Source organism: Myotis yumanensis, unplaced genomic scaffold, assembly GCF_028538775.1.
Source record: "Myotis yumanensis isolate MYYU_CA2020_CCGP unplaced genomic scaffold, mMyoYum1.0.hap1 SCAF_16, whole genome shotgun sequence".
NCBI lineage: Eukaryota > Metazoa > Chordata > Mammalia > Chiroptera > Vespertilionidae > Myotis > Myotis yumanensis.
This window is the reverse complement of record NW_027223767.1, coordinates 808,594-813,873: the sequence shown is the minus strand read 5'-3', so window position 1 is coordinate 813,873 and position 5,280 is coordinate 808,594. Positions and strand designations below refer to the sequence as shown.

The 5,280-nt window shown below is 57.5% G+C and overlaps 1 pseudogene; it reads right to left on the bottom strand.

The window, feature by feature from the left end:
• Positions 1-2,013: 2,013 nt before the first annotated feature.
• Positions 2,014-4,944, bottom strand: LOC138994551 (solute carrier family 2, facilitated glucose transporter member 3 pseudogene; annotated as a pseudogene).
• Positions 4,945-5,280: the final 336 nt, after the last annotated feature.

Sequence of the window (5,280 nt, the reverse complement as noted above, 5' to 3'; positions counted from 1 at the left end):
GTTCTCATTATTTGGTAAAATTACACTTAAAAAATAAATATGCAATAAAACCAGAAGATGAATAAAATTCCAATTAATTTGCTCTGCAGAGCTGGATGGAAGTGAGGAAGTTGCTCTTATGTAATTCCTCTCTGCGCTCCACACGCTCATGTCTGTCTGCTTCCTGGTGAGTCTGGGGTGAGGGACTCATGAAGCAATGTTAGAACTTAAAGGAGGAAGAGCTGGCAAAGCTGGCAAATGCCAAGTAGGCAATTCCTCCTGAAATGAAGGTAGGTTCACTTGGTCTCTTCTAAACAGAAGAGAATGTCCAAGAAATGAAATGTTTAAAAAGCCACCGAAGATACAACTAGCCCCAGCACTGGGTCCTCTGAGGCTCATGGGGTCCTCTGAGCACTCATGGGGTCCTCTGAGCCTCATGGGGTCCTCTGAGGCTCATGGGGTCCTCTGAGGCTCATGGGGTCCTCTGCGTACTCATGGGGTCCTCTGAGGCTCATGGGGTCCTCTGAGCACTCATGGGGTCCTCTGAGCGCTCATGGGGTCCTCTGAGCACTCATGGGGTCCTCTGAGGCTCATGGGGTCCTCTGAGCGCTCATGGGGTCCTCTGAGCACTCATGGGGTCCTCTGAGGCTCATGGGGTCCTCTGAGGCTCATGGGGTCCTCTGAGTACTCATGGGGTCCTCTGAGGCTCATGGGGCCCTCTGAGCACTCATGGGGTCCTCTGAGGCTCATGGGGTCCTCTGAGCACTCATGGGGTCCTCTGAGGCTCATGGGCTCCTCTGAGCACTCATGGGGTCCTCTGAGGCTCATGGGGCCCTCTGAGCACTCATGGGGTCCTCTGAGGCTCATGGGGTCCTCTGAGCACTCATGGGGTCCTCTGAGGCTCATGGGCTCCTCTGAGCACTCATGGGGTCCTCTGAGTACTCATGGGGTCCTCTGAGGCTCATGGGGTGCGAGGATGAGAAAAGCATCAAGTAGCAGCATTCAGAAACAGTCCTGGGTTACAACCTGTGAGATCCCTCCCCATTCAGGAGAGGCTACTTTGCATGCTGGGAGGGAGGTGGGAAGGAAGCATGGCTGAGCCTTGGTGGTGGCCTCCTCACCAGGCTGCCTGCTGCTCATTTCAAAGGCGCCTTGCTCAGCTCTGTTAGCCGCGTGCCGTCTCTGCAAAGGCTCATGCACTTTCCTCAGAAGTCCTGCCGCGGGTCTCAGGAATGTTCAAGAAGGCCAAGACCAAGAAGATCACAAGGAGGCCAGTGAGGACAATAAACATGTAGGGTCGGGAGAGAATGCAGCTGCTGGGAGAGCAACCCACCCGAGAAGCTGGAGGGCCAGTGGGAGCAGCTGCCATGGCCAGGCAGCCGCGCGGGCCCCTGGCTGAAGAGTTCGGCCTCAATACACCGGGGACTGGGCCTGGGCCGATTTCAAAGAAGGCCGCGAGCACCAGCACAGCCCAACGCCAGTGAAGCTTGTCCAGCTACACTCACCCTCTAATACAGTGGGGCCTTGACTTACAAGTTTAATTCGTTCCGTGACGGAGCTCGTAACTCAAATTACTCGTATGTCAAATCAAAAAGTGAACGAGTGAGACACGTGATGCTGGGCTGATGTTGTGGCGTTCACTGTGACGTTCGCTGCGCCAACTAGCGGTGGGGTATCTGAAGCTGGCTCGTAACCCGAATTTTAGCTCGCAACTCAAAGCAAAAAATCGGCCGAGAGACGGCTCATATCTCGAAAAACTCGTTAGTCGGGACACTCGTAAGTCAAGGCCCCACTGTACAGTGATGGCGAACCTATGACACGCGTGTCCGAGGTGACACGTGAACTCATTTTTTTGGTTGATTTTTCTTTGTTAAATGGCATTTAAATATATAAAATAAATATCAAAAATATAAGTCTTTGTTTTACTATGGTTGCAAATATAAAATAATTTCTATATGTGACACGGCACCAGAGTTAAGTTAGGGTTTTTCAAAATGCTGACACGCCGAGCTCAAAAGGTTCGCCATCGCTGCTCTAATACATGGACAAAGTCGCGAGGATGGAATGAGAAGCCGTTCCTCCAAGGCCCATCCGGTGTAGAGTCTCCTTCCTGCCCTTTCCATCAGAAACAGAGACACTGCAGTGAAGACAGGGTGAGCCCCGCCTGCACCAATGCTGGCGGAGATGGCGCCTCCACACCAGCATCTTTGAAGATTCCTGCTGAGGAGCAGAGCTCAGCACTGGCCCCGGGAGCTGCGGAGGGAGCTGGCGCGCGATGGAATGCGCAGGGGCCACGGCAGCTCGGGGATCACGGAGCTGCGCACAGTGGCTTGCCTTCCCTGTGACATCCCAACACTCTCATCTTTCATCCCCCGATTCACGTCCTGGGTGCCCCACGACCGCCGGAGGGCCTTCCCAGCACCGTCCTCTTCCTTTCTGTTCATCAGCGAGAATCTAGGACTTTCTGGGCAAAATGGCAGGGCTGTGATTTGTAGGAAAGATGGAAGGATGGGGAAGCCCAACGGCACGGCCCAAACATCTTCACTTCGCAGTGACGATGCCCAGCCAGTTCAGAGTGCCAACGGCTCCCGCAGGGCAGTAGGGGCTCTCTCTCCAATGCCCACGGGCACAAAACCTGTGCAGAGTCTGCAAGAGACCCATTACCAACCGGCCCAGGATCTACACTGCAACTGCCTCCACTAATTTGCAGAATCCCATAAGGCAGCCACCAATGGTAGCCAATAGGCTGACAATAAGCATTGAACTGCGCCTGCCAAAGCAGTTGACAACGAGTTTAACGGAAAAGGATCCAGTTATACCCCCAGCGGGGAAGATAGCCACGGCCAGGACCAGCGCCCCAGCGCCCCCCACAGGGCGGTCCGTGAGTCCTTTATGGCCGGCTCAGGGCACTGCTGAGCCCAGTGCTGTCGCCAAGCTGGGAAGAGCCTACTGCAGCCCTGGTGCTGGCAAAGGTCAGAGGTGTGGGGCCTTCTGTGTCCCCATGGCCCTCATTTAATTCTTTTCGAATCTTCAAGAAAGATCTGGGGGCGGGGGGGGGGGGGGGGGGGGGGGATTCCAGGGGCTTTTCAGCAACAAAACCTTCACAATGTCCGTCTCTGTCAGCAGGTCTTCCTCCGGGTCCTCGGCATCACATTCTTGGGCCTTTCTCTCTGCAAACCGGTCAGCGTTCACTGTGCCCTGGCCCCGGGGCCATTACGTGCTGGGTTTCCCGGTTTCTCTGTGTTGCAGTTTGGGGAAGTCCTGTGGCCTATTCCAGCTTCCTTCCTCAGCGGTGCTGAGCCCCTGTGGCCGTCAAAGGTCCTCCTCTTACCACTGTCCTCGGAGCACCCCCACCAGCTGCCTCCTGAACACTCATCTCCGCCGAGGCTTCCCCGTTCCCGCAGCGCCCCGCGTCCCCAGGCCCGAGGCTCCCCCGTTCCCGCAGTGCTCCGTGTCCCCGGGTCGGCCTCCAACATTCTGATCTTGGTTTGAAATTCCTGCCCAGTTCAGCAGCTGGGGCGTTGGTTGGTCTCTTCACAGTAGGTTGTTACTTGCTCTTTTGTGTCTTGAAATGTCAGACCTGGATAGAGACCGAAGCAGGAAGCATTTATGCCTGGAGGTGCGCACGCCTGTGTTCCCGCTGGGCTGAGAGTGTGGGGTGGGACCAACTGAGTCACGAACTCAGCTGACCAGCTCAGGGTTTAAATGCCTCCAGTGCGCCCATGTTCTTAGCTGGGGTCTGGGTTCCCAATATTCCTGCTCCGCCCCGGCCCTGCGCCTCCTCTGCGGCCTCGCCTCGAAAGGGTCTTTCTCAGTCCTTGGTGGTAGTGGCTACGACCTGGTGCTTGCGCCCGGGTGGGAGTGTCACCTGCTCCACCTCAAGCAGTACCTGTGCTCCTGGTGGGGGAGGCTTGTGCAGCCCCCCCCCCCAATAGGAGCTGCTCCCGCCTCAGCCAGGCCAGTCTCCTGCCCCAGCTGCTGCCCTTCCCCAGCAGCTTGCAGCTTCAGTTTGGGAGGAAAAGTCTGAGGGGGCTGCATGCTCTGTCACGGGCCTCCCCTGCCTGAGCCTGCACCCCCAAGGGAGGCTCCCTGGGTCTCCCCTCTGTGCCTGGTATTTTTTATGAGGGTCCAGTGGAGTCTGTGGAGAGGAGCCTGCAGGTGGTGTCCCCTCCCCTGCCCGTAGCTCTCAGCTCTGCTCTTCCTGCATACCCACTCATCCTCAGACCCCAGGGTCATTGGCTGCCCTGCAGCTTCAGTGCATGGATGGGTGCCAGAGACAACGCAGTTTCATCGATGATCCAGCTTTTTATTTCTAGGGAAGGAGCGGGCTTCCTGCTTTCTAGCTGGCAGCTGGCAGCCGAGTGACCTTGACAAACACACCGAGCCTTGGGAAGTCCTTTCATTCCCGCTCCTGCCCCTAGCCTCCGCCTCTGCTGCTCCCTCCACCAGGACTGCTCCCCATTCCCTGGCCTCTCCATCTCCTGAGGCTGCCCCTCCATCTCCTCAGGGGTGCTCCTCCATCTCCTGAGGCTGCTCCTCCATCTCCTGCAGCTGCTCCTCCATCTCCCCAAGGCCACTCCTCCACTCCTGGGGCTATTCCTCCATCTCCCCAAGGCCACTCCTCCACTCCTGGGGCTGCTCCTCCATCTCCCCAAGGCCACTCCTCCACTCCTGGGGCTGCTCCTCCATCTCCCCAAGGCCACTCCTCCATCTCCTGAAACTGCTCCTCCATCTCCTGAAGCCGCTCCTCCATCTCCTGAAGCCGCTACTCCATCTCCTGAACCTGCTCCTCCGTCTCCTGAAGCCGCTACTCCATCTCACCAGGGCCATCCCTCCATCTCCCCAAGGCCACTCCTCCATCTCCTGGGGCTGCTCCTCCATCTCCTGAGGCTGCTCCTCCATCTCCTGCAGCTGCTCCTCCATCTCCCCAAGGCCACTCCTCCACTCCTGGGGCTGCTCCTCCATCTCCCCAAGGCCACTCCTCCATCTCCTGAAACTGCTCCTCCATCTCCTGAAGCCGCTCCTCCATCTCCTGAAGCCGCTACTCCATCTCCTGAACCTGCTCCTCCGTCTCCTGAAGCCGCTACTCCATCTCACCAGGGCCATCCCTCCATCTCCCCAAGGCCACTCCTCCATCTCCTGGGGCTGCTCCTCCATCTCCTGAGGCTGCTCCTCCCTCTCCCGGGGCTGCTCCCCTCTCTCCCTGGGGCTGGAGGCGCTCCAGTCACTGGTCGCGCAGGCCACCTGCACTTCACATGCTGCTTTCTATGAGGCCCTTTCCTGCCCAAGTGTCTTCCTCTC